Raw genomic sequence first — 26439 nt, forward strand, 5'->3', positions numbered from 1 at the left:
AACACAGTTAATATCACTTGTACAACTTTGCTGAAGATCTACTTTTTTTAAGGAGAGAAAAAGTTAATTTAAGAAAAAAATGGCTTTATTTTGACCCACATTTTGCAATTTTGTGGGATTTTTCCAATATCCTGACTCATGCCTATACTTGTAGAATTAAAATGTGATGTTGAGCAAGCATTCATGAGGATCTGGTTTTGTCAGGAGTCATTTTCCTCCTTCAGAAATAACACATGGGACTTGCACACTTATCTGGCAAGGCTGTTGATTCATAACTGTGTAATCTGAGTTTAGTCACTATGGAAGTTTAGAAAGAAATATAACACAAAACCCTCAGGGCTTGAGATATTTCCACATTTTATTATTTTATAAAACTTCATGAATTTTGAGGAGACATGCAAAAAGCAAGGCTTTGTGTGGTTTTTTTTAATGCATACCCATCAAAATAGGCCACATAGATTTGCTGTAAACAGTTCATTTTTCATTTTTTTTTTTTTTTTAAACTTTCAGTAAACTGGGGGGAAAAAAAAAAATGAGGCAACATTTGTGTGGAGGGTTAATATTCTTATATTAGATCAACAAATTTAGCTAGAAAAAAAGCAGAAAAACCCACTCAGGTATAAAGAAGAATCAGCACACATCAGGTGTGTCTAAGTTAGGAAAATTCCCTTTGAGAAAAATGTACCATTGGTACAAACAAGGATATAGGTGATAGGGAAGTTATTTGCCCCCGCGAAATAGGAACACAGATGAATACAGTACACTGCTATTGCTAGAACTGTCTTCGTATATTTTCCTCCATAGTTCTTCCATAATGCTGATCAAAATCCATATTAAAACCATTTACATTTTTCACCTGTGTTATTTTTGTTGGAAGTTCATTCTGGAGTGCTGTATTCTGGAACCATACAAGCCTCTTTGTTCCCAGGTTAGATAATACTCGACTACTTTCTGCTATAGTTATTTTCTGTATACTACTGTTGCGCTAGCAGTCCTCTCCTGCACCCACTGAGGTTTGTATCCATCTCAGGAGCCAGCAGCTGGAGCTGTGCTCAGGCTTCCAGAGATCTCACCAGAGCCATGTATGAGCCTTCTTGACCTTCCCTTTGATCATCTTCTTACTTCCCTTGCAGTTACTCTCTTAAACCCATCTTCTCTGTTTTAACTTAGGGTTTTCCATGTAGATAATAAATACTTTGCCAGAGTCCAGAGAGATAAGGTCGCAACATTGTCTTGAAAATTAATCATACCAAAGGAAGTTATTAATTTGGTTTAGTCCGCTCTTGATAAATCCACGTTGATTTTTTTCCATTTGTCTACACCTCTTTTAGGTATTCCCTCATAGAAGAGTTGTTCTAAAGCCTTGCATGCTCATAAGATCAGATGAATAGGCTCATATTTGCATGAATCACTTTCCCCTTTCTGAAGTACGTAAGTCATTTTATCTGCTAATCTTCAGCCATATAGTTCCACCCTGGCTTAATCATTTGTTCAGATGCCCAACCTATAATTTGATGTGCCAGTTCTTTCAGAAGTCGGAAGCTGTGCTCATCTTGTTCTCCTGACTTGAAGGAATTACAGAAATGGAGTTTTGCTTCCACTTTGGATTTGATTATTTCTGTTTTTATACCCATAACTGCTTTTGCCTGTATCACCATCAGCGCCAATGTCTTTATTGTAATTTAATTTCTGTGTCAGAGTTTGCTACTTTTCCACCTCTCCCTGTTGTTACTGTGTTGTTGCCCAGCCTAGTCCAAGATGTTTACTGAGTTTTACCATTAAAGGTGGAATCCTAAAAAAGAGCTGCTACTTAATCTATTTTCATGAAAATCAACGGTAAAACTCTCCACGTGCTCCCAGTGAAATTTTGCATAAGCCTTACATTGCTTTCTGAGGAAAAAAAGGTGACAGAGGTGACAGGCATAAAATTTCAATTGATCTTTAAAAATAGAGTAGGCTTCAAATTTATACTGCCCCAAATAATCATTTAATTTTTCTGCAAAAAATGCATTTTCTCTTTCTTTTTTTTTTTTTCTTTTTTTTTTTTTTTTGAGGGGAAAAAACCATGAGCTGATATTTTTAGAGGAAAAAATTCCACCCAGACAACTTTGGCCTGCTTGTAGAATGATGGGAGTTGCAGATTGCATAAATATGTACTGCTTGTCAACCCAAGAGATTGTTTCACTGCAAACCTCTGCTTAAATGGCTACATTTTGCAGATGATATTTAAAGTATCTGCATTCTGAGGCTGGAAATATGCAGTTAGACTATTAGCTCTGTAAAACCAGAGGGTCAGATCCTACATCCCTTACCTGGGACTGTTTGCATAACGTTTGCAGGACTAGACCCTCACTGTGCAAAGGTACATGCTTCAAACTCTCTTCATTAGCAAACACAGAATTACCTGGCAATAAAAAGGTATCCTTATATCATGTATAGATATGATAATGTTTATTTAAATATTATCTGATTCCCTCAGCACTTTTCTCTTTACCAGTAGAAAAAATGACACCATTACTTCTCTTCTGAATTTTTAAAAATGACAATAGTGCAATTAAATTACTGAATTAATTTATATTTAATTGTACTTTTGGTTTTAATGTGCTATTGGAGGACATTTCTTTCAGTGACTGTTAGTTTTCCATGCAACATAAGAAAATCTAAACCTATATTAAGGAAATATATTACATGGGCAAGACAAAGTCTCATTAGTGTTATTTATAGCATGCTGAAACCTCATTAGGAGAAGGTATGTTGGATTAAAAAATGCATTACTGAGCATGGTTTTTGGGGAGGGGTAGGAGAAAAATTGCTTTTATTGTGTTTCTTTATCACATACAGAGTGGTTAGTGGACAAGTTGGTTTCCTAAAGTGTAAAATAAATTAAGATAGAAGAAAAAGAGTAATTAATCTAAGTAGTAAGTATAACGTCATTACAGATTGGGAATAGCCTGCACATGGTCTCAAGGAGTTTCTGTTTACTGTTCACCTTAGTTTCAACTAACCATTAATTTTTAACTTCTTTCACTGGAGGTAAAAAGTGATATTTTTTAGCATGGTAGTTTGCATCTTAAGCACTAATAATGTGCTTTTAGTGCACTTCAGACCAGGGATGAGTGAAACTCGAGGTGCAGAGTCACAAATAGCCCAATTTAGGTAGTAGCATTTGCTCTAATGTGAGCTATATATCCAGTCCTGCGTAAATATTGTTTGGTAGGCATACAAGGAAACCATTATTTGCAAGTAAATGAGAACAAAAGGAGAGTCCCTGAATTGTCAGTCTCAGGCGGGAGAGTCATTCTGCGTGGGCAGTATCCTTCCCCACTCCGGTGCTGCTGCCGTTAGGTCCCAGGGACTCGCGTGGCCCCAAAGCGAAATCCCTCTGTCCCTGCAGCCCTCTGTCCCCGCTGCCGCCGGCACAGCCCGGACGCCAGCAGCCTGCTCCCCGCTGCCTCTGGTCACTGTCACCGCTGCTGCACAGCTGACAAACTTCCTTACGCTGGTGCTTCACCGGGCTGCATCTTGACAGCCGCGTTACCTGCTAGCCACGCACATTGTTTTGACTTCTTACGCCAAATCCACTTAATGCTACCGCGACACACAGCTGCTCTGATGGCCGTGGGTATTCGGGCTCCCTGCGCTCTGCCTGTTGCTCAAATGTGAGTACCTGCAGGGGTCTTCAATAATAAAACATCTATTCTACTAATAGTTCTTCCTACAGCCACTCCACATGTGGCATCTGTGGTGGCATCCGTAACATTTATGAATGTGGCATATGTCGTTTGTGATAGAAGTTGGAAATATGTGCTAGCTAATCAAAAAGGCTGGATCAGCTTAGTGAACCCCAAAATGCTGTGCACCTGCTCTCTTTGCAGGCTTTTCCCCCAGTATGCCACCTTAGGGTTCCTCAGAGCCCCTTAGTTGTCAAGGGATAACTTTATGTTAGTCACGTAATTATTATAAGCATAATTATTTGTCAGTTGACAGATGACCAATGCCAGCTTTTTCAGTGGGCCAAATCCTTACTTTCAAAGGATTTATGAAGACCTAGTAGTTGAACTAGGTGCTATCCCTTTTTCCCATCCTTTCTCCACCTAGTCACAGTAGCCATGCCTTCTTGTCTTCCCTTTACAGTTGCAGTGCACATAGTATCACGTTAGCGCATCACCTACAAACTACAACTGAAATGATGACCCTATTGAATTATCCTCTGTAGTAGTAGGAAGTAAATAAGCAGTGACTACTTAAAAGTGATCTATTTATATAAAGAAAGAAGATTGGGAGGAGGTGGAAGGAAAGCATGCAGGCAAAACAAATAAAGTGATGTTTTTTAGAAAGTAGGTGAAAACTACCTTCTTTTTCTTTTAGTTTTCTTCTTTTCAAAGGTTTTGGGGAGAAGATGTGGGAGGGGGGTATCTTGCTATGAGGATAAAGAGAGATGATGAGGCTGGAAGGGACTCAGGAAGAAGTAAAAGAAATTGTGAAGAAAATGGTCTTCGGAGAATGGTTCATCAGGTTAGTGGTCAGTAGCAGAGGATGTTTGTAGTAAGGCCATAGAAAGTGGCTGGTTATGTTGGATACTGTCATTGTGCCAAGGGCCCAGCTACACCTGACATGCTCTTCCTGGAGCAGCATCAGAAAGTGCTGCCCATCAAAATGAGGCCACTTTACTGTCAATATGCACGTGTGTGTGATCTCAGCTCGCCCCAGGTCCTTGCTGTAAGTCTGCTGACTTTGGAGGAAAAGGTACAAAAAAGAGGACAAAAGGAACAGGCCCAGAAGGTAAGGACAAGTTGAATTCACCCAGGAAAAACAAAACAGAGTATTTCAAATAAAGAAAGAAATGAGAGAAGTCGATAAAAGTGAGGAACTGATGAGTATCCCCTGGCTTTTTTCGGGAATGTCTTTCTGCTCTTATTCACATAGATGAAGGAGAACAAGGAAGATGATGTTGCATTTGTGCCTTGGGGACATTGAAGCTGTGGGTCTGAGGGTTGCTGAAACACATGAAATAAACAATTTCAGTTTTTCTTCTTCTGTCTGTAACGCAACTGTCTTGTGATCTGTGAAGAAGAAGCTATAACAAGGTCTCATCCTCCCTCTTCCATCCCCACCCTGTACACTCTCCATATTGCAGCGGTGATGGCAAATACTTACCTTTGCTTCTTTGCCAGCCTGCTCTGTGCTCTAGCTTACCATGTAGATTGACCAGTCCTGCCTCTTCTGTGACAAAACAAAACAAAAGCCTTGCTAAAGACGCTAGTACCCCGCATTCAAGATGTGCTTATGTTCACAGCCTCTTTCTGATGGATTCTCAGCACTCCTGAAGCCACACAGGGTGGTGAGCATGTCCAGAAGATGCACAAACAAGTTAGAAAGAGCTGGCACTATTCCTATATAACAAATCCAGGCACAGCCCTGAAAATGGTTGCAGCGTGAGGTCTTCCTATCCGTAAGCACCTTCATAGAGCAGAGCTGTGTGTTAGGCAGGGGAGCTGAGCCATCATTGCCACCTCATCTGGAAGACAGTTTGAGTTAGTGGCATCCACTTGCAAGGTGAAAGAGGAGATCTGATGGGTGTGGAAGAGGAGAGGCTGGCAAGCACCTCAACATAACCGCTAGCTCTAAGCAAGCCGCACGTCTGATTTAGGCAAATTAAAAAATCAAAGCAATCTCACTCAAACCCGTGTGGGTCTTGTGATTTTGACTTCAGAATGTTTATCCTCTGTCATTTGGGATGATACTGGTAACTTCCTTGACATGGGGAATGTTAGTCTGTCCCTCTATCGTTATGACTGTAATTTTAAAACATTCCTGTAATAGTAGTTCTTAATAGCACTACAATAACACTTCTTGCTAAAGCTAGAAGACTCCAGACACATTCATGATGAGCCTAGGAAAGCTTTTTGTGATTAAGATGAATACTTCTGTTACAGCCACTTGTTTTTATGTGTATTACTGTGAAAGGAGTAAGCAAAGAAAGCACATAGGCCAATCAGAGTGCTCCCACTGCTAGCTGGATTTCCCTTGGTGAGGAAGAGGGACAAACCAGGGTTCCTTTTTCATTTGTTTTTGGAACATTTGCATCCTCAACTAAGTAAAAAAGGAGTAATTTTCAAGTGTGGCCAAATTCCTGGCAGACCGTGACACTTTCACAATAATCATCATGTTGAGGGCTGGTGTCACACGGAGATTAACTGGCAGTACTTGCACGGCGGCCTACTTTGGAAAGAAAAGCAGGCAAATTTCATTCCAGTTTCACTCTAAAGAGGACAGGAGAGGAAAATGACAATGAATTTGATTTTTGCTTTCTTCACTTTTCACAAAATGTGGGTGTCGCCTATAGCTGTACACAAAGGCTGCAAGAACTTGCAACCTGTCACTAGGAAACCTGCCTCAAGATTTAATGCAATATATTACTTGAAAGATTTATACCGTTTTCCCTTCATCTGTTCTGTACATTGTTAGTGTTACTAATCTTCTATTATCAGGAGTAGAGCAGGCTATTTGTTGCTCAAGTGTCCGTGATGATATGTGAGAAATTAATCTGAAGGCACTTGGAAGTTCTCCACAACATCGGCATTGGTCGGGTGGAGAAACTGAAGATTATTAGTTTGCAGGAATGCCTTCCTTTTATCATAATGCCTAAATAAAAGCAGCATAATAAATGAGAGAGAGGAATAGAATGTGCGAAAGACAAGGCTCTGCCTTGAATATGGCGTAGCAGTCATTGCCCTTTTATAAATGGGAAGTGAAAAATAGACATTGATGACCTTACTGACTTCGGCAAGTTTATTTGTTAAACAGAAAGTGGTTGTGTTGGAGCCAAACACCTTCCTCTCTGTAATTTTTATTTCAAATAATAATTTTCAAAGAATTTAAGAGCAGTCTAAGCTCAGCCAAGGATTTGTTGGAAGAAGAGGGCAGTAAAATAGCCATGCTGTGTCTCCCATGAAGCTCCATGCTCTCCAGTGGAAAAGTAGGTGAAAATGGTAAACCTACCCCAGAGAATGAGGTAGGATAAGTTGATCTGATCAAAATAAAGCTTGAATATTTGGCCATTGATGCTAAATTGATATTTGCCCGCTGGAAAGTAAAACTCTTATAGATCCAAGACAATGTTTTGAAAAATCCCTAGCCATTTTCACTGTGGATCCGGTGGCAGTTGCAGGGTGGTCAAGGAGGGGTTGTCCTCCTTAGGAAGGGACGGGTTTACTTGTTGCCCTTAGAGTGTTGGAGCCAGCACAAACCAAGCCCAGCAGTCGGCAGATCCCAGTGGGTCTCCGCTGACCACCAGGCACAGCAAGCTGTACTACCCTTCACCACAGACAGTAATTATTTCATTGTTAAATCCAGGCAGCATGCTTGTTAGCTCTGCAAGGATGAGCAGTGACTTCAAAGAAGTCTGTAGAGAGGTGTTTTTAGTAATTAATGGATTGCCATACCATTTTCAGCTTATTTTCTCTATTTTCAGTAGCTGTATGACCTAAAATTATATCGGGGGAAAAAAAAAAGTTTTTTCCTTTACTCTGTTCCTGTTAGTTAAGCAGATCCTTACACTCAGGTCTTCTAATTTGTATGGAATCATAAAAATTAGAAATGAGAGACCTGTTAGTCCTTCTAGTGAAGGATTGTTCTTTCCTCATAGACATTTTTTTTTTTTTTGTAGCCTGGTTGTATATGACTCAGTTGATAGGACCAAGAATATTCAACAGGATATTGTTTCTGATATATAATTTTAAAGGTGAGCATATAGATGGTTACAAGATCATAGTCAATGTCATTCACTTGTCTTCCGAAGGTCCCAGTACCAGCACTCTTCATTTAAATCCCAAAGTGGGTCTGAGTATAATGCTTTTGATTCCTATAATGCATTTAGAAACAATTTTGTGCTTGTTTTGAAAGAGACTCAGTTGAGGTGGATGTCTCAGGTCCCTCACTACATCTGCTGATGGTTCCTGAAATCTGTGGCTGTTGCAGGTCAGGGACTGTAACAGGGAAGCTCCTTTTATCACATGTTATTTAGTAATGTAATATCCTATACAAAGGCCAGTTACTCAAGCTGCAAATGGAAGAGCCGAATTGCCCCATAAATTTGGGCCTTATTGATGTGAATTGCGTCTAATATTTCTATAGGGAAAAACCCACTTATTGATCACTCGGGGCACTGTCTTACTTCTGACATTAATTTAGTTGTAGATTAGGTTGGAATGTATTACTTTCATAAAGATCCTGAGTGTTTGGAGTCATGCAGTGAAACTGAAGCACGAATACCAGCAGACTGTATGGCTCGTGACACCGTCTGAAATAGCAAGCAGCACCAGTGAACTGGCACGCTTTCAGTTTGGTTTCCACTGAGAAGGCTTATTACAATAACAAACAACAGGTAGGGCTTTAATGAAATAGATCTCTTATTTGATCTGCTCAGGGATCATCCTCAAAAGTCTCCCTCTAGGTGCTTTAGAATGCGTACGGAGGCTTCAGCAAAAGATTTGGGCTAGTTTATGTCCAGCATTGGAACAGATGTCACAAGGGATTAACAGAGCAAGTGCGTGAAGCCAACTATAATCTTGGTGGGTGTGCTGGGTTGACCCTGGCTGGATGCCAGATGCCCACCAAAGCCGCTCTGTCACTCCCCCTTCTCAGCTGGACAGGGGAGAGAAAATATAACAAAAGGCTGGTGGGTTGAGATAAGGACAGGGAGAGATCATTCACCAATTACCGTCCTGGGCAAAACAAGCTTGACTTGGAGAAATTAGTTTCATTTACTACCAATCAAATCAGAGTAGAATAATCAGAAATAATCCAAATCTTAAAAACACCTTCACCCCCACCCCTCCCTTCTTCTTGGGCTCAACTTCACTCCTGATTTTCTCTACCTCCTCCCTCCACAGCGGGACAGGGAATGGGGGTTGTGGTCAGTTCAACACCCGCAGTTTCTGCCACTCCTTCCTCCTTGGGGTGGGGGACTCCTCACACTATTCCCCTGCTCCAGCGTGAGGACCCTGCCACAGGAGACAGGCCTCCATGAACTTCTCCAACGTGGGTCCTTCCCACGAGCTGCTGTTCTTCACGAACTGCTCCAGCGTGGGTCCCTTCCACGGGGTCACAAGCCCTACCACCAAACCTGCTCTAATGGCAGCTCCTCTCTCCATGGGTCCTGCCAGAAGCCTTCTCCAGCGCAGTCTTCCCACGGGATCAGAGCCGCCTTTGGGCATCCCCCAGCTGCCATGTGGTATCCTCCACAGGCTGCAGGTGGGTATCTACTCCACCATTAACCTCGATGGGCTGCAGGGGACAACCTGCCTCACAATGGTCTTCACCATGGGCTTCAGGGGAATCTCTGGTCTGGCACCTGGAGCGCCTCCTCCTCCTTATTCTTCACTGGCATTGGTGTCTGCAGAGTTGTTTCTCTCACATATTCTCTCTTCTCTCTCCAGCTAAAATTGCTGTTGTACAGGGTTTTTTCTTCCCCCTTTCTTAAACGTTACCCCAGAGGCACTGATGGGCATGGCCTTGGCTAGCAGCAGGTCTGTCTTGGAGCCGGCTGGCACTGGCTCTGTTGGACACAGGAGAAGCTTCTAGCAGCTTCTCACAGAAGCCACCTCTGTAGCCTCACCACTACCAAAACCTTGCCACACAATCTCTAGGCACTGATGTTTATCTTTCAGTCTGTATGCACAGAGGATTATAAAAGCAATAAAGCTATAACTGATGTAAACCCTGAGAATGCTCTGACTCTGAGCTGACATCTTTTCTCCAATATAGCTAACATCAAGAACAATAGCTGTCTACCCAAGTAAAGCAGCAGGGTCCACTGATGATCTAGGCCATGGGAATTACACCACCTCTTCAGCTCTCCAATGCATCTACACTGGATGGAGCCTGATCTCTGAAAGTGGCCAGCACTAGAGAAGGGTTGGGTGAGCCTCAGAGCAGTCAGACGTGCCAGTCCTGTGTTACGTGCGATGTGAATCTCCAGCTCTGCAGGCTGGCATATACTGTGAAGCATGTATCTTTGTTAGTGGTATCTGCTTTAGGCTTGAATTCCTTACCGTTACAGCTGCACTAAACACTTGTAGAAAGTTGATACATACTTTCCCTCAGGCACTTCTTTCAGCACTGAGTTCCACTCTCTAATTACATATTTCGCAAAAAAACATTTGATTTTGTTGGTTTGAATCTGTCACCTTTGGCTTTCTTCGTATGTCCTTACCTTGTTTTGAGAGCCAGAAAAGAGTGGACCTGCTGCCTTTTTACCATTCTCTCCTTTAGAAAATTGTATCATGTTCTGTGCTAATCATTTTTCTTCCTTAAATTAAAAAACAAAACAAAACAAAACAACCCAACCCCTTTTTTTTCTGTCACTTTTCATAGGAGGGATTTTCCATGTTCTATTTTCATTGCCCTTCTTTGACCTACTTATGCAAAGGGGAGTGAGGAGTACTGTATACAGTCTTCAGCAGGAGGCTGGAAGACATATATAAGTGTATTTCCATTATATGTGATTTCTTCTGCATGCCTCCTAGCATGTATGGACTTCTCTCTTTGTTAATAGAAAAAGATAATGCATGCGTCTTTCATTGTTAAAAGAAAAAGATAATGCATGCGTGGCAGGAAGTAATTGGTGTGTGGCTGTGTATTACACAGGGGCTTTTATAAACAGGGGCCTGTTAAAAGCAGAAACACGTACCTTGATGAAGTGATATGCTGCATTAAGGGCAGATCCACAGCTGTTACAAAACTCGTGTCAATCCAAGTCTTCTGTTTTCTCTTCTACATTTGTGACTGCAAGGCAGTGTTCCCGTTAGGTGCCTGGCCTAGCATGCTACAGAAGGTGGGATTCAGAACCACAAAGACAAAATATCTCTAAGTTCGTTAAATTGTTAAGGCCACTACCCCATGCTGATTCCTAACAGGGAAGTGGAAGGATCTCTGGAATACACAGAATGCATCCTCACTTGGTGATAACGGATTTAGAATACTTTTATCCATTCCTGGTTTTAGTGTTGGTATTATATTGCTACACAGGCATACAAATCAGAGTCAGAGCATGGTGCAAACACATTACAGAAAAATGACCGGTGTCTTGACTCAAGCCCAGAAAATTAAGGGAATTCAGGATGAAGAAGAACATGTTTGAGTTAATATTTAATTCTCAACATGTGTCAAAGCAGTTTAGTTGTTCTCTTCCTGCTCCTCCTTTCTGTCCCCCTCTTCCTCAGTGGTGCTGTTTAAGGACAGAGCTTCCAGCCTTAACCCTGAATTACCTTCCTCTGGGGTTTCAAGTAAGAGGCTGGATATTGCTTTAATGTAGGGATTTTTGTAGTTTAATTTATTTTGGTTGGTAAAGAATATTCATCACTCATTTAATTCAGAAGGTATCTATTGATTCCTTTCTCCTCATTTGGTATTTTCTGACATTTTATAGCACTTACTATTGATTTATACAAAATCCGTAGTCCAAACGTCCCAAGGAGTGCTTTATTCACTTGTCATTTGCTGGTTTTCTTAACTAATAAATTTAACAGCCGTGTACATCCAGTCTGCGAAGATGTCGTGGCTCTACTTTCAAAGAGATGACAGTCTGGCACTAACAAATGAGTAATTCTTTTAGGCAGGAGCATAGAAGTTGCAAGATAGGCAATACAGAGAAACAAGCTCCTCCTTGGCTGGTTAGCAAGACAAAGCAAGCTCCTCTACTCAAAGGACACTTAGGTTAAGGTAGGGAAAATACAGCTCTGTTTTAGCCTGTGGAGTGTCACACATTGGGGTGCTCTAATGGCAACTTTATTTATAGCTTGTCAACAGGTAATCAATTTAAACAGCACATGCAATACACACAAGAGCAGGTATGTCTAAGCTGCGCTGATCTGCCGTGCCGTCAGTTTGTCAGGTACTACAGTTAGTTCTGCGGGGCTGCAGCAGGGTGCAGGGACTCCAATAGGAGGGTGGTGCCTTCAGCAACTGGGGGTAGCAGCCTAAACTGTTCTTCCAGAAGTGATCAGGGGATTTAATGACCCAAGTCTCACTGAAGGTCAATGGGATTAGGTCTCCCTCGTCACTGGTACCTTCTAACCTGTCTTTTAAGTTTGGATTTCGGAATGAGGTATGTTCTTTGTGTGATCTCAGATACGTGAGGGAAGATGCTGGAGTCCTTTGAAGCAGGAGGCAGGGGGAAGTGGGATCTGCAGAGCTCTGAGTGATTAGGAGGAGCAATGTGGATGGTTCAGTCTTAGCCGTACGTACTGTGCTGCACAGTATAGGAGCGTGGTGTTTAGAGAGACAGGGTGGCTGTAAACTCCGTCCGAAAAGTTGTTGGCTTTGCATGGTGCCAGGGCAGGGGGAGGCCTCTGCACCGACTTGGCCACTTGGGCATTAGGTGTGTAAGTCTGAGAGTCACCCTCAGTTCCTCCCACTGTCAGCAAAGGCCTGTCCACGGGGTGGTGGTTTGTGTCAGCCTAAGGTGAGTACCTGGGCTAAAATCAGAGGACCTTCCCTCTTGCAAGTGCCTTCCTTCTCTCTCCTTTACTAAAGGGACCTGATGGAGGCATGAACAGGTGACATTCAAGTTCCACAAAGCAGGTGAGATAAGTGTCATCATCAGGAACGGCACTTGCCTCACTGTGTTTGGGACATAACCTGAGTGCAGCAAGTTTGACGACAGTTCCTTCCTCTTTCTGCCCTGTTGATACAGGGTCCTAAAAGGGAGCCTGACTGACGAATAAGAAGATCTGTGTGAATAGCTTTAATATAGGCTGTGTAGGAAATTATGTAGCTATGGCTTGGATTTAGTTCAGGGACAACTTAAATTTTACCTTCAGTAACCCACTGTATAGTTAAAAGTTAAGAGGTACTTCAAAAATGTTCCCTTTCATGTATTATCATGCAGTGCTCCTTGATCTGGGTTGTAGTTGAAGGCATTTATAAGCTCTTTCTCTTCAGTCTCTTAGAAAGTGCTAGAGGGACCTTTTTGGTATAAATGTCATGCCTCCATGAGTTAAGGTGCCAGCCGTGAGTCTGGCACTGAAAACACACTGTGCTCGAGACTTGCGATCCAGGAGGCAGAAAGGCATAAAGATATTCTGCACTGAGAGATCCCAAGGATCTCATAGTTTACTAGTTCACACCATCAGCCTCTGATGAGAAAACTCCAAAATGAAGGTTTTTGCGAGGCTGCAGTGGGTGCGCGTGGCAGGAAAACAAAACTGTAGCAGGCATTTGATGCTTCGCAGGTACTTGTCTTCAATGGTTAATTCATGTGGAACTGGTAACAGAGACCAGAGTACAACATTTGATTAGGGAGAAGGAAATGAAAGGTGGGTGTATCTAGGACTGTTAGGAGAACACAAAGCTTTGAAAAAAATACGTTGAAATGTGATGGGCTCATGCTATGCTTTGTCTGAGCTGACCTCACCATAGCTTTTGAAGGAGATGGTGAAAATTGCTTATATTTTCCCTTGCATCCCTCCAGCAACCATATCAGTTAGTCTGCTGGTACCCAGTATGATGCTGAGCCTCGTCAGAGTGGAGTTCAGTGCTCCACTAAAGACCCTTTGTAGCACTGAAGTCTCCAGGAGGCACCTGAACCCCTTCCTGCTTCACCGTCATTCCTGATCATGCCACTGGATGGCTGACGAGGAACTCCAGCCAACCTTGCTGAGGTCGAGATGTGTCCCTCTGGCCAGATCCAATGTAGGTACCGCTCCTGTGCTTGGGCAGACAGGCATGTAAGGGCAGCATGAGTGTGAGAAGCCAGTCCTTACCCAGAAGCAGCACCCATTTCACAGTTTAAGTGTTCTGAAAAATCAGGATGTGCTTGGGTGGCAGTTCAGTAATCAGTAAAACCTTGTGTTTTTCTCATTTTGTTTCTTCACAGTGCTGGCAACTGTATGGTGGTATCACAGTAATAAATTGTGGATATATTAGAAAAAAAAAATTAGCCTGTTGTTACAGTCAAATCCGATCCTCAGAATGGACTTCTGAAGCATCCTTGTTACCTTGTGCTGGTGAAACCGCTTTCACACTAGCACTTTTCTGACTATTGGAAATGGAATTGCAGCGAAAGCCTTTTAGACTCAGAGCTGTAATATCCAGAGATGTTTTGTTTAGAGTAGTGTAAAATCAAGTATGTAGTATGCTCCTCAAGCAAGGTACATTTGAGCTGAGTACTGGATTATGGAGAATGATGTATGGAGCTTCTTTAACTGTGTGGAGTTAGATTTGATTCTTAGCAAATAAGTGACAGATTCATATGTAGGGGAAAATTGAAGTTCTCATCTATATATAGTTTTTTATTATGTTTTCTTTGCTTCAGGCTCTAACATATCAAAGACACTGTGGTTGAAAAAAGTAGTTTGATTTCCATCAATAAATGTCTAAATATTCTTGCAGCTCATACACAATTTGGGCTATTTCATGGTGGTGAAAAAGACAAGGAAAAGTCACAAAATAATTAATTGTAATCCGAAACAGCTTAGTTTGGAAGCATTGCTAATATTTACAATTATCGCAAAGCATTTCCCGTGTGCTATCAGACTTAGATTTAGAATTATGCTCCTGGCCCAGTACGAATATGTCGGTATGTTGGTTTACATCTGTCTTTGCCATATGCAGAGTAAGACAAGAACTCCTCCTGTTTTGTTTTTAAATTTTTTTTATTGTACCCCTCCAAAATCAGACCAGCTGTTGCCTAGATGCTGCCTTTCACAAATGACAGCGCTCTTAAAAAGCGAGCTTATCTCATCTCAAGGATTTGTCATCGGCATCGTTATATTTTGTTATCATCTGGGAGGTAGGATTCAGAATTGGCAGTACCGCTGGCCCTTTGCCACCCTGCTAATGTGGTTCAAGCACTCCTTTGCTGCCAGCCAGTGGGCGAGCAGTGTGAGAGACGGGGTGCGTTCCACTGAGGCCAGGTTGGTGGCTTTGGGTTACCTCTGCCTGGTGCCTCTGTTGAATTTAAGTAAAAATTAATTTATTTTCATCCAGAAAAAAAAGAATTCTAGTAAGTAATTTCTGAAAGAAAAGTCCTTTTGCATCTCTTTTATTGACAGCCTGATGCGCCCCTCTGTGTCTGTGCAAGCATCTGGCTCCTTCTGGCATTTGTTCTGCTTTACCACAAGCTCTCTCGGTCTAAAAATAAAATATCCGTACGTGTAAGAGGAGCTGGTGTTCACGCACAATCCTGGTATGTAACACAAGTCCTAAAATCACACTGAATGCAGCAGAGACCCACGGTGCCCAAGCCCCTCCAACTATTTAACTAAAAGGAGAAAGAGGAGATAAAAAAAAACCACAGAGAAGACATTTGGAGCTGCAGGAGGAAGGCTCAAGGTGTAGCCATGATGCGGAGCATCTTATGCTGAGTACCACTTGGCACGTTTAATTTTATGGTGAGGATATAGTCCAGCTGTGGAAGGCCCAAAATTTGTGAGAATAGATGTTTGTGAAACCTGAGGAAAATGGAAATGTTTTGCAGTGGTCTAGAAGAAAGGTGCAAAGAAAGGGGCTTTTGTTTGTATTTCAGCAGCCCTGTGCAGAGGTGTGACTCAGCCCAGGGAGGATGGTTGAGGGTCTGAAAATTAAAATACCCAGGAGAAAAAATGAACCTAAAAATTAATCCTTTTTTTTTTTTTTTTTTTTTGTATGCTTAGTAAATAAACAGTGTGAATGGTGAAGAGTCAACACTTTCAGAAAATATTTCATCCTAATAATCATAAACTATGAATTTTAAAGATATCACAATATAGGTTTTTTTTTTTTTACAGGAAAGAGATATTTCAGCTAAAAGCATGCTTAAAAATTACTTTTCTTTTTGTACTGAAGCAGTACTTCCAGACAAGAGTTTGTTCCCTGTCACTGCCTGAATCTTGATTTTCTAAATGCAATGAGTTCAGCATTCTCAGCTAAACTCTGATAAATGCTATAATGAAATAGCAGGACAGACTCTCTCTATTTGTTGGGCTTTTTTCAGTTTGGTAAAAAAAGCCAGGTGGTGTTTTAAGGAGTTGATGGGGAGACTAAACTGTCTCTTGGTGGGATGAAAGATGGTGGTGCTGGGTTAAGGAGTGATAAAGAACATCATAAAGAAAGCCTGGCCATGCTCAGGGTATGTGGCAGGCATCTCTAGGTGTGATGCACGGAGAGCAAGCTCAAGCATTTTTTTTTTTTTTTTTTTTAAATGTCTTACTATGGGACTAATTCTTTCTGGTTTGGGGTTGAAATACTTGTGTCCTGCTGAACCCATTTCTGCTTTGCTGAACCTGAGCTCTGAAAGAGCTCAGCAGCGAGTATGGTAATGAGCCCATTTCTATCAAAATGGCCTATATTATTATTCATGTTTATTGGCTGCGGAGTGGTTCAGGAAGCACTTTTCAAACAGATACGCTGAAATATTTTCTTTTAAACAGACCCAGCAGCTATTTGTATTTTCTTCGCTTGAATCCACACCCCTGATGCAGTCTTAATTATAATGACACCAAATGAGACAATTATTGCAATATGTGAAAAAAACACTTTTGGGAAAGGCGTATGAGAATACTTTGGATAGTATTAGCAGTTCTGCTATACTTTACATCTAATTAGGGCTGTTCCACAGTGTCACCAACCCTCTGTCATTACCCTGCGAACTCCCCGGCTGCAGCGATGCATTTGCTCGACCAGCGGGAACGTGTCAGACCGCAGTCACACTTCCCCAAATCTTTTCACGTGTGGATCCTTCATGTCGACCCTTTCCTTCCCCTCCCTTCCCCTCTCCCCCCTCGCCTCCCCCCCACCCGTGGTGTGACATTTTCTTCATGACAGTCTGTCTCCGAACTGCACTTGCTGCTGCCTCGGTAAAGGCTTACAAAGGGAGCGTAACAGCCAGTGGCCAATCGAGTTTGTGCAAGCTCCATCAGCTATGGATGAAACATCCATGAGAGAGAATAAGGACTTAGAAGAAAACTGGATAAAAGGGCTGCGACGGGAAGCTAGCTGGCAGGTTAGTGATACAAAGACGTATGCTTGCAAGTGGATTAAATCTCAACGCTAAAAATCTCTGAACTTTTTAACCTAAGCATAGGTGAAACATATATGTTTGTTTGTAGCAATGCCTGAAAGCATATTCCTATGAGAGCAGTTATCATTATCTTCTTATTTTCTTGGAGAGAATAGTTGTGAGATTCCAAAGCCTTCTATTCCAAATTGCAGGACGAGTAAATAGTTTTATAAATCTGCGGACATTGCTAAATGCACACTTGCTTAATAAGGGTCCTTGTAATAACAAGTTGCAGGTGCATGCTATAATATCAAAGGAAATACGTGGCTTGTGTCTGTATATATGCAAGTTTATTCATTAAAAAATACAATACACCACCCGTCACCCTGTTACTTAATTATCTCATAGTAACTGTAACAAGGGGTTTCTTTTAGCTTCTGTTAGTGAGGCAACATCTTTAAACGCACAATGCTTGTTTTCTTTATTATGCTGGACTCACAATAGATGTGTATGCAATTCAATCCAAAGGCAGGCAGTTTTCATTAAAGTGTGCAGAGCAATAATGTTTACATTATGCAGTACCTTTCTGGAGTTTGCAGAATTAGATACCATTTCAGACCTGCTAAGCCCCACTGAGTGGTTGTGATTGCTCTTTACATTACATCCTAAGCATCGTCTCTGCACTTTTTTCTGCTCTGTTGCATTTTAATTAGTCAATCAACAATATTCAAGAGATGTGTCACCAAGTTATTTCTTTTTTTCCTCCTTGCTGCTTCTTACAAAGGATTGATTATTTTTATTATTATTATCATTATTATTATTAATAATAATAATAAATTTTATTTTATTTTATTTTATTTTATTTTATTTTATTTTGGTGATGGCATTATACAAAATTCAGATAAAGTGGCCATTTGATTTGTTCCTATCAGATGAAGCTGTGCAAGAGTCCCAGATTGGTAAGAGTTACTGCAGCAGTCTAAACGTTACAAGGCATGCTCCCTTCCTCCAGAAGAATAGCTGGTTTAGTTTGGCCCCCTCCCCGTAACTTTGCTGTAGAGATGGAAATGCAAAACTCTTTTCAGAGGTGTATGATAGTCTGTGCAATACTGTTTGTGGCTTGGGTTGTGGTGCCTTCCTGATCGTCTGTCCGTACCACTGCCAAAATTAAGTATAAAATTTGGATGTCGTGGATACAGAAGCCAAAGGATCCCTCCTCTCTATGTTGCTGTGGAAGCAGGTGTGTGGAGGTGATGGAGAGGAGGTGGTCACTGTGCAGACACAGTGTGGGAGACCACCACTGCCCTGAAGAATTGGGCTCCACAAATGGGTGAAAGAGTGGAAGACCTGGAGAAGGTGAGGGAAGGGCAGGAGGAGAGCTGGGGCTGTGGAGGCATCTGCAGCTAGTCTATATGCCCATTAAGTGACCTGGAAATCTCTTCTGCTTCCCTGGTTTGTGCTATTTCTGCCAGGTCAGATGAGTGAGGAGTGAGTTGGGGAAACATGGAAGCAATTCTCCTATAGTGCCTGGCTGGAAACCAAGTGTCCTGTGGCAAGAATTGATTTACAGTCAGCAACTTCTGCCTCCTTTTTGGGTGAGGGAGTGTTGCACCACTATAAGGTAGCAGTGGCAGCATGGTGAGGAAGAAGTCACATGTGCTATAGGTGCCATACCTACAACCCTCAGGTGGATAAAGGTGGGACCTCACCTCCGAGGCTACAATGACCCCTGGTACCCCTGCATGGGTTTGCTACCATCCTGCTCCTTCCCAGACAGAAACGCTATCTCAGTAGGCTTCCCTTTGGCTGGAGCACGGGGATGGTGGATGTAGATGTTTTGCTCTGCGAGTGCAACCCTGTTACATGTGGGTGAGATTTGCAGAGAAGCCCCTGGGAAAGAGTTATCCAATTCTCAGTCTGATTGTAATTCATCCCATATTTCTTCACGCTGCAAGGTCTTTAGAAGTCCCAGGGTAGGACAGAGCGTCAGTCTTGAAAGGAGCTGATTTTACAGTGAGCGCTGCAGCGCCAGAGCTCCTCTTCAGTCCTGTCTGCTGGGGAGCTCCAAGGTGATGGCGTACATCCTTTCTTCTTAAATGGGCCAAGTTTTTTTAGCACTAGGCCCTTATAACCATATTTAGTCTCTTAAATAAGTGTCCTGATTTTCCGAAGTGCTGAGTATCCTGGGAAGCCATCAGACATTTCAGTTTCCTTGGGCTTCAACGTGCGAGACCTGTGCTTCAGGCTGCGTGGCGGTGGGTACCCGTTGCGTGGTCCCGGGGCCGGCCGTGGTGCTCGGTCGCAGCCGGAGGTTGTGATGGCTGCGAATTGCCTTTGAGGACTAACTAACGCGCCTCGGAGCTGCCGTGTGGTCACCAGCTCTCCCCCACGTCACCTGCGTGTGGCCCGGCGGGCTGAGGGACCTGCTGACCCGTGGTGGCACCACAGAGGGTCACAGAGCAGGAGAGCGGCCCCGGTGCCGTGCCCCAAAGGCGGCGGAGTGGCCTGGCGCGCGCCTCTCCCTCTCCTAGCGAGAGATGTGGCAATTCTGACTTCGCACTTCGAAAAATCAGGCCGCTTATTTAGCAGGCTAAATATAGGTTAAGCAGCCAAGCTCGAGCATCCTGCTTTAAAAATTCTGGCGATAGTTGTCATCTATCCTACCTTTCAGCCAGCGCACTCGTCATGCTGTGAGAGGTCTGTGCGGTAGCCCCATGCACATGAATAAACATCAGCTTGCAAGTAAAAGAGGCAGCTTACTGTATTTCTTTCAAGGGGATATACAGTTTGGAAAACAAAATTCTCTCTCCAAAAGGAGTCAGCTTTCTATTAAGAAAAAAAAAAAAAAAAAAGTGCAAAAATGTTATATTTTTTTATCATTTGTCTTTAACTTTTTATTTTCTATTGTTCTCACCATGTCAGACTTTGCTGTAGTGGTCTATACCTATTTTTGATTTTTCATGGAGAAAGGCGGGCTTTCTTGCTCCTCTTAGCAGACCTTCAGAACAGGTTTTCAAAACCTCCTATAATCCCTTTTCCTGATGTTTCCTTGGGAACAGCTTCTGACATCCGACAGATCTATAGCTGTCACAAAGCTGGCACAGTTTTACCACAGGCCAGGCACATACTTGGGTGACCACAACTGTGCTGATAGACTGAAGGTTAAGAAATCTATAAGGGTGTGGATGATAATATTTAAAGAAAAAAGTGCGGCGTATTTATAGAGACAGATGGATTTTCCTTTGCATTTACACATCCAGGGAAAAATGTGCTCTTAGTGATGCCAGAGTAACTCCAGTTGATTTAAAAGGGATTTTTTCTTCTGGAGATGAGAGCAAACAGTAATCCAAAATGTCCTGAGAGCAGTGCACCAATCCCAGCAACTTGTTGGAGCCATGAATCCCTCTGCTGACATACTGAGATTTCGAAAGCCACAATTTTCTTCCTAATTGATGGCTCAATCAGAGTGCAGCCGCTGTCTCAGGCTTACTTTAAACTTTGTCCTTGATGTGCTGAGTTACTGTATAGCCTAAAATACACTGTCTGTGTTGCAGAGGGAGGGGTATAGAGCAAGAGATGTTTAAGTAAGTCCAGAATCATTTGGGATCTTTCATTAAGACAGGCAAGCAGTTGATGAAAAATAGGCATTTTGTCAGAGCCTTCAGCAGTTTGATTATCATTTCCTACAGAATAATAAATGCAGACATGTCTTGCCATTTTCATTTAATTTTTAGTTCTCATATACATTTGCGGGGAGTGGGAGTAATTTGGCTGAAATGAGAGCTTATCAGACTCCAGTAAAGCTAGGAACACAGCAACACATGGTATAAAGTGCAAGACACACAATAAGCTATCTTCTTCTTTACAGTATGGCCCCATCTGAGTTAATATTAATTGGAAAAGAACACTGGGTAATCACACAGTATATATATATATATATGTATGGATTATATATGCAGGCATATATCTATCCATCTGTGTGGGCATGTGCATGCAGTGTGTTCACATCTTTAAGGTATGGTAGTGCTGAAGATCGAATGTTTTGGAAAGGCAGATTTAGGAATCCCTGTCTGAAGTAATATGTAAAATTTTTGTGTTATTTCCTGTTTTGTCTAGAGTAGCCATTCTTAAACCTTGTAAAATTTCCAATTCCTAATTTAATAATTTAGTAAGTATTTATCTCTCTCAAATCTACTAAAACAACGCAAAATGTTTAGCTGTCAAAATTTTGGGGTTTTGTTTCTTCCTCTTTTCATGAGGACATGAATGCCTTTCTGTGATGATGAAAACACAAGTGAAAAAATCCGCAGATTCGTCTTTTAAAAAATACTTGTTTTCCCTGATGACAGTGCTGATGGCACTGGTTTTGTTGATAGCCAAAACAGGGCTATTAAACACCTTGTGATCCAGTTGTAGAATATAATCTAACCACTTCTTGTATTATTCCACAAGTCTTCCCTGTGTTCCTCCACAATACTGGATATGAAAATACTGGAAAAATTGAGTTTGTTGCTCAAAGCATGTAAGATTCAGGTGTAGTATATCTAATAGCACCACTGTACTGTGTTTGCTGTGAATACTGAATTACTTCAAATAACGAATTTGATGAAGTTTTATTCTTTTTTCTCCTTTTTTTTTTTTTTTTTTTTCATAAGGGAGGAACAGTCACAATTCAGTTATCTTAGACCGGTAACTTCTGAAGCTGTTTATTTATTTTTTATTGTTCCTCTGCATTTTCAAGACAATCATAAAAAAGATCTACTGCTGGATTACTTTTTTACTTTACAAAAATATTTTGTTGCCAATTTCAGTATTTAAGGTACGGTATGAGGTCCACAGCTGCAAGCTCCATGGCCACACAGCAGGTTCCCCGGGTGTGGGTGGGCTGGCTGGACCTCCATCCCCTGGGTTACAAAGGAAGTCCTGGAGGCGTCAAAATGATCAGCAACTGAGAAGAGGCGTATTGAACTGGAAATTCTTTATCAGTTCTGCCTACTGTTGCTCTTTTGACTGTTGTTTTATTTGTTTTTGTATACTTAATACATATTCATGGTGCTTCAATGTGTGATACTAACATAGGAAGCTGTTATCTAGGAGTATTTGGGAGAAAATGCAGCTTATTCATAGAGGCTGTTAATGAATGGCAGTGCAGTTATGTCTTGGGGTTGGTAGACTCCAGCACTGGTATTTGTCCATCTGTGATGTTATCTCGGCACTCTGTAAGTGGCTTTTGTTAGACAGAGTGCCGTTAGGCACTGGCGTTTGGGAGGGATGGACGTGTTGGTCCCTCTTCAGAGTGCTGGCAATGATTAGTCCATCCTTAGGTTTGAGGGTTAGGCCCTATACCACGAGGACAAAATGGTTTGCCTTATTTTCATCACACCCGAGGAAGTGTTCTCTCCTTGATGCTCCTCATCAAGTGCAGCAGAAGGGGAGTATTCCCTCGCGAGACAAGGCGGTGTCAGTCCTTCTTAAAGCTGGTATCAGGCACGTAGCAGTAAGAAGAGAGACACAGATGCACCAGGATAGTACAAGGTGTCTTTTTGATAATAAAATACCTAATTAGTGTAAAGATAAATAGGACCAATGTGTGATATTGTATGGACTGTAGTTTTAGAAATCAAACGCCTTAAGACTAAACCAAGGGAGAGGTTCTGCCAACCTCAGTTATTTAATACCCTGTGAAATGCACTGTGCATGCTGCGCTTAGCTTGCTGCTGCTCAGTACTTTAAGCTTGTTCATAACCGTTCACAGCACTTAAGATCTAAAGATACACTCATCCTTTGATAGGACAAGGTCAATTATTCTCAATTTATTGCCAGTACCAAAGTGTTTATGCGGTTTTATTTATAAGCTGGGTTTATGTTTTTCTAACATTAAAGGCATTTGATAATAAAAACGGGCATTTCATTTGAAGATTACTTGTTCTGTGACATATTTATATTAAAAAATGTGCATGCGTGTATTCATATAAATGATATAAACCCTATCTTTTGGTTTCCCTGGGACACCTCCTAGCTTCTTTTTAACCTGCTAAATGAATGTTGTGCAATCCTGAGTTACATATGTAAAGTGTACTGATGTGCAGATGTCTGGGTCTGAGAATAATGTTATTTAACTTACCGCCTTTTTTCGCTGGATAATTGGGTTTGGTCTTATGATTGTTCAAGCTTTGGGTTTCTCCACTACACTACTAGGATGAGCACCCAAAGCCACTTTTAATGATTGCATCCTTTACTACCGGTACTGTTCCAGCACTGTCTATAGATGAGCAGCTCTATTTCTGCAAAACCTGGGAGAGTAGGAGAAAGTTCGTCCCTGTGTGATGGACCGCTTAAGCCTGTGCCTAAGAGAAGCCTGTGTTAACTGTCTGGCCTGATAAGAATGGAATGGAAAGGAATGGAAAGGAATGGAAAGGAATGGAAAGGAATGGAAAGGAATGGAAAGGAATGGAAAGGAATAGAATAGAATAGAATAGAATAGAATAGAATAGAATAGAATAGAATAGAATAGAATAGAATAGAATAGAATAGAATAGAATAGAATAGAATAGAATAGAATAGAATAGAATAGAATAGTGCAGTTGGAAGAGACCTACTACAATCACCTAGTCCAAGTGCCTGACCACTTGAGGGCTGACCAAGCTTAAAACATGCTGTTAACAGTATTGTCCAAATGCCTCTTAAACACTGACAGGCTTGGGGCATTGACCACCTCTCTAGGGAGCCTGTGTCCATGCTTGACCACCCTTTCAGTAAAGAAATGCTTCCTGATGGCCAGTCTGAACCTCTCCTGGCGCAGCTTTGCGCCATTCCCACATGTCCTGTCACTGGATCCCAGGGAGAAGAGCTCAGCACATTCCTCTCCACGTCCCCTCCTCAGGGAGCTGTGGAGAGCAAGGAGATACTGGTTGGGTGATGGAACCCTGTGGGCTCTCTGGGTCATGCTCCACTGGAGGTCTTGTTCTGTACCTACTTGGATCTTCTACAACTTTTTGTTTTTGGCAAAGAGTTTATTTGACAACTAACAGAAATAACCAAATAACATTTTTGACTATGCTGTGTAAATCACTTATCCTCCTCTATTTATTATTCTTTCAAAATCTTTAAGGAAACATCTGGATAAAGAATATATTTTTCAGACATAAATGTTTTACATTTAAACAATATTTATTAATTCATATGAAAGCACTGGTTGCTATCATATATCCACCTCCCTGGTGTTATCGCAGTTTAAATGTCCCCTGAAGGCTTTGCACTGTGACTGGTCTGCTTTTTGTCAGACTTAGAGCAGTTATAGTCCAGGTCTGGAGGTGAGTAGTTGGCCCCTTAAAAGAAATGTTCACCTCCCTCTTCTCATGTTATCCCAAGCAAAGTTTAGCCTGTTTAGATATCTTTGCTAATTTAGACCCTTACTTGCATAGAAAATTACTCCAGGTGTACTTGAAAGAGGTGGACAAATTATTTTAAAATGAAAAATATTTGTAGTTGTGTGACTGATCTTTAAAATATGTTCCAGCATATTACAGATGGGCACGTGTGGCCAACACACAGTTCAGAGTTCATGAAACTTCTGGAATTCATGCATATTCTTACAAAAAAGTGCTGTTGTTTGGATTTTTTTAAATACTTTTGCCTGGTAAATCATACACTTCTTTCGATCCTATCTCCCATGACTGTATGGCATGGAATTCAGCACTTGCCTTGCTATGGCTATTGGCTCATCCTTTCTGTTTTGATGGGCTCATCCCTTCTTGTTTTGCCATCGGCTGCACCCCCCAGCCTTCATCCACCCCCAGGACTGGGGCTCCAGGAGGTCAATGCCACCTGGCACAGCTCAGCCACCACCAAAGTGACAAGTATCTGGGGACCCCTCCAAGATGCCTCCACTTCATCCCTCCTTCTCCCCACCCACTTTTTGCCAGATGCTAGAAAGTGGTAAATTTAGCTTTTCTGATTCCGAGAAGATTCCTCTTTTCTAATGCTACTGGAAGTAGGAATGGTCACTGGTTGACACCAGAAATGACATGACGAAACTAAGATGTTGTAGTCAGCCCCTTGGTCTTCAGTAGGAATACTGCACATTGGTTGTATGCGAGCTGTTGTAGACTTCCTTGATCACTCTAATTGGAGGACAGAAGACCTTCAACATTTGAAATAGCTGACATAATGATCTATTCTCAACCCCTTCCCTCTAGCTAAACTTGTGATGTGTCAACCCCATCTCCAGGACACAGACAGTGCTGTACTTTTACCATATTATCCACTCGGCTTTGCCCTAAGCTGGTTTTCTGCAAAATGAGATGAATTTAGAATTTTGCTTCTTGGCAAAATAACTAGAGAGAGCTGGAAAATTCAAATGAGCTGATATATCTTTTGTTAGAGCTATTTTATTACTAAGCAATTTCCTTTTTTTTTGTTGTTTTGTTTTGTTTTGACACTCATAGAGTAGGCACAGTTGTATATTGTATCTGTTTGGCTTTATGGTAAAGTCATCAAATAGTACATCTTTTATATCTTGATTTAGAATTAATTCCAAAATAATGTAGTGAAGGAGGTGATACATGATTCCACATGTTTTGGGTTTTTTATAGGAAATTTAAAAAATTTGGGAAATTGATTTTTCAACTAATAACGTGAATTACAGGAGCTGATAAATGTGAGATTAATAGCTAAGAAAGCAGTCATTTCAGATGGATAATTTAGATTTTTATCATTTATTAATCATAAAAAGTAAACCTGCTGTATAACTAATTTTAGTTTTATCAAGAAGATGAATTGTTCCAGCTAATGAATGTATAGATATTCTATGCCAAAGGCACTCGTAGGAATCTGTTAATCATTTAACTGTGTCATGGCATATGCTTTGTCTTCATAAACCAATTAAAACATATAACTTCCTCCACTGAAATGCATGTTGGTCTTCAGTGCCTACAGCAAATTAGAACAGCATTTGTCTTAAAATACGCTTCAGTATTGCAGATAGAAAAATTTAATGGGGATAGTGATACCAGGTAGGGAACATTGCTAGGCTGCCTCTGCCACCGCCTTGAGAAGGTGGTGCTGTTTGCAGCTTTTCAGGGAGCTGATCCTACAAATACTAGTTAGGTATACTAAGTGGAGTGCTCTTGAATGGTCTCATCCTAATCTGCTAGGAGTACTTTCCTGCTTAGGCTGAAGCATGGGCATAAACACGTGAAAATGTGGCTTAAATCCAGAACTGTCTAGATGGAGAAAGCCCTTGTCAGTGGCAAACAGTGGTTATTTAGAGCAGGTCAGGGAGATCAACTTAGACCTGGAGATGGTCGTGACGGATTTGAAGAGAGATATGGTTCTTATTCTGGGGTTTGAACTGTAGCAATGGGAAGGAAGGCACTTTGTTGGAAGTGTTCATGCTGCAGTTCTGCACACACCTGAGCGGTACTAAAGCAGGGTTGGAAAGGGCACTCTGAAGGTCT

The 26439-nt window shown here is 41.7% G+C and overlaps 1 protein-coding gene across 2 annotated transcripts in view; it reads left to right on the top strand.

Moving 5' to 3' along the window:
* The window catches only part of PPARGC1A (PPARG coactivator 1 alpha), a 375257-nt gene that overhangs the window by 185240 nt on the left and 163578 nt on the right, over positions 1–26439 (top strand). The window contains exon 1 of one of the 2 annotated variants that reach the window (XM_032984533.2): positions 16940–16984. The exons of the other annotated variant lie outside the window; for it this stretch is intronic. The gene's annotated coding sequence lies outside the window, so the exon portion shown is untranslated. Of the gene's footprint in view, positions 1–16939; positions 16985–26439 lie in introns of those variants that run through there. 2 annotated transcript variants of the gene reach the window in all.

This window comes from Tyto alba, unplaced genomic scaffold, assembly GCF_018691265.1.
Source record: "Tyto alba isolate M040663 unplaced genomic scaffold, T.alba_DEE_v4.0 Super-Scaffold_6, whole genome shotgun sequence".
Classification (NCBI taxonomy): Eukaryota; Metazoa; Chordata; class Aves; order Strigiformes; family Tytonidae; genus Tyto; species Tyto alba.